The sequence below is a fragment of the Dipodomys spectabilis genome, unplaced genomic scaffold (assembly GCF_019054845.1).
Source record: "Dipodomys spectabilis isolate Male_0828 unplaced genomic scaffold, ASM1905484v1 ptg000287l, whole genome shotgun sequence".
Classification (NCBI taxonomy): domain Eukaryota; kingdom Metazoa; phylum Chordata; class Mammalia; order Rodentia; family Heteromyidae; genus Dipodomys; species Dipodomys spectabilis.
Genome location: NW_024870964.1, coordinates 1837016 through 1840034, shown reverse-complemented (window position 1 = coordinate 1840034; position 3019 = coordinate 1837016). Strand labels below are relative to the sequence as shown.

General features: G+C 33.3%; 1 pseudogene; it reads left to right on the top strand.

Moving 5' to 3' along the window:
• The first annotated feature begins 241 nt into the window (after positions 1 to 241).
• On the top strand, positions 242 to 338 carry LOC122126681 (annotated as a pseudogene).
• The last annotated feature ends 2681 nt before the right edge of the window (positions 339 to 3019 follow it).

The following is a 3019-nucleotide window of genomic DNA, read 5'->3' as shown; positions in this document are numbered from 1 at the left end:
AAATAATTGAGAGTACGATAAAATTCCAAATAAAAAGACTTGATAGTCATTGACAAAAAAAATTGCAAATGTGAGCAATCAACTGATCAATACAATTTTTCCAATATTCACAGAATTTTAGGGAAATAAGATCGATAGCATTGTTAGGAACAAGAAGGTTTCCTTGTTACAAGTAGGCACCCATAGATATAAGCCTGTATAAAGACTGCATCATTAACAACTTAAATTTAGAGGATACTATATGCATCAGCAGCACGTATACTCAAATTACAATACAGAGATTAACATGGCACTTGCAAAAGGATAATATGAAAATTTGAGAAGTATTCCATATTTTTCATTCTTCAGATGCAAGAAATGAAAAACAGTTATTAAAAGCTTGATTACAAAATTACAAGTGTAACAATACACATAATTCATATAATTAAATTTAGTTTGACATCAGTGTATTAAATCTTCAGCTCAGAAAGGCGTTTACATAGCATAAAATTTACAAAACTTCAAATTAGACAACATTGTCATTTTATCCCAAAGAAAAATAAAGACCTAGAAAAAATAAGGAATCAAACTGTTTCTATATGGAATGCAATCGGAAAGGACACATTAATTAACCTATATATTATAAAGTAATGTAGAATTCAAAGTATATCTAGGAGAAAATAAAATAAATTATGAACATTATGCAAACATAGAATATAGAATATTTTAAAATATACTTTTTCAGACAAGCACCAGAAATATTTTACTTTCTGTACTACTCATTTCAACAGGTAAGTTAAAATTATTTCTGATTAAAAAATCACAAACTCTGAAGAAATCATTATACATGTATACAAAACCTATTGAATACATTTTGACATCCAATGCAGGCAATTCATTTGGAAGAATTCTGCGGAATCCATGAATTTTTACAATAAAATATTGGTGTTGCCGGGCACTGGTGGCTCATGCCTATAATCCTAGCTACACAGGAGGCTGAGATCTGAGAATCATTGTTCAAAGCCAGCCTGGAAAGGGAAGTCTGTGGTACTCTTATCTCCAATAAACCACTAGAAAACTGTAAGTGGAGCTGTGGCTCAAGTGGTAGAGTGCTCACCTTGAGCTGAAGAGCAGAGGGATAGCTCCCAGGCCCAGAGTTCAAGCCCCATGACAGACCAAAAAAAAAAAAAAAGATATTGCTCTTATTTGTTTTGTGAAAATATTTTGTAGGGACACAAAAGATGGACTTGCATTTTTGAAATTTAAGAAACTTAACCCGAACATTAGGACTTAGTTGAACAATTTGTACAGCCCTCCACAACTTCATAGAGGGAATGACACATACTTATCCTTTTGGCAATATCAAATGCAGTTTCTTCTATGTTGTTCTTCAGGCCTGGTTTTATATAATGGTTCAACAGAAGGAGATCCAGCATATCTTTGCTATCTCAATTCTCAGCATCAAGATACAAGGGGGTGAAGAGGCCTTTAGTTTGGGCATTGGTATCTGTATCATGATGAAATAAGAAAGAAGCCACTCTGGTATTATTCCACGTATATACACTGTGCAGGGGTGTCCAGTCATCTACAATTTTTGTATGTGCCGCTTGAGACACCAACTCACTGACAATGTCTAAGTGTCCACTGTAGGCTTCTCAATGAAGAGGGGTATACTCATCGTCATCCCTACTATTCACATGAGTGGCCATTTGGAAAGAAGTCTCCGCACTGTAATTAGCCGAATATTTTTGGCAGCCCAATGAAGAAATTTGCTTGGATCTTTCTCCATTTTTTTTCTTTAATTGATACCATTCCTTACTTTTTCATCTTGTTCCTCATATTCCTAAGAATTGCCTAACCAGAGACTTTGAGAGCCAGTGAGAATGAGGTATCCATGTATTTCCCTATTAGTTCACATTGGTTGAACGGGTCAGAAATATCCGTTGAATTTTCTGCATCTGTTTATTCACCATGATTTATTTTCAATTTTTCCAATTTTACTATTCGAAATTATTCTAACCGGAGAGTAAGGAATTGTTAGAGAACAGAGGAAAGATGTTCCTCCGTATTCAAATGTACACACTGAAAATGAGGACCAGTGATGTCTTCATGTGCAGTTTATTCTAGGAAAATAGGAAATAATGCCTTCTATATAAATGATTTGTTAAATGGCAGAGCAAAAAGTGTAATGATGCAACCAAAAATATAAAAGCAAAATAAATTAGGATAATTATGGAGCAATCATATTATTTATGAGAACCAAGAAAGGGAAAAAGAGAGAGACAGATGTGCAATGACCTATCTAGCCACAAAATCCATGCCTCTGATCAATTTATAGAGCAAACAAAATTTTATTTTTTAAAAAAGATGGAAATAGAATTTATGTATTTACTTGAAATTAGTAAATACATTTTTAGTAGCCTACATAAAGAGATATAACTTTGACCAAATTACAGACAATAAACTAAATCCTTGATAATTCTAGTAACAAATCTGACTGAAATCTGTTGAATCACACTTTTCCTGTACAATGAAGGAATAGGAAGGTAGTCAAGCAGCAGAGAAGGCAGGGAGATTGTATCTGTGACAAAACTTTGTGGGAATTGGTATTGAGGATTTCTTACTAGTGATCCACTTGCAATGGAAGCATGATTCTGAACTATTGATTTAATCATTATATTCTACAAGAAGATAAATGAGAATTGATAGTTAAGGACTACTAATACATTTTGACCTTCTCACTAAGCACGTTCAATCATCAAAATCACATGAAGACAATAGATAGCCCTCCTTTTTAGATGAAAGCAAGTGTCTTAAAAAAAAAAAAAAACAAGGAATGTATGTAGTCATGCAAAGGACTTCTATTTTACCAATGCCTCATACAATTTTCTAATGTTGGGTACCAATAAATAATGGATCTATCAGAAAGCTCTTAAAGCTAATATGTTCAATAGTGAGTTCTCTTACACTATATCATGGCATTGTTTGGGTATGGTCTGAAGAATAAATTTACATTACTAACTTGAATTTCTGACAGGAC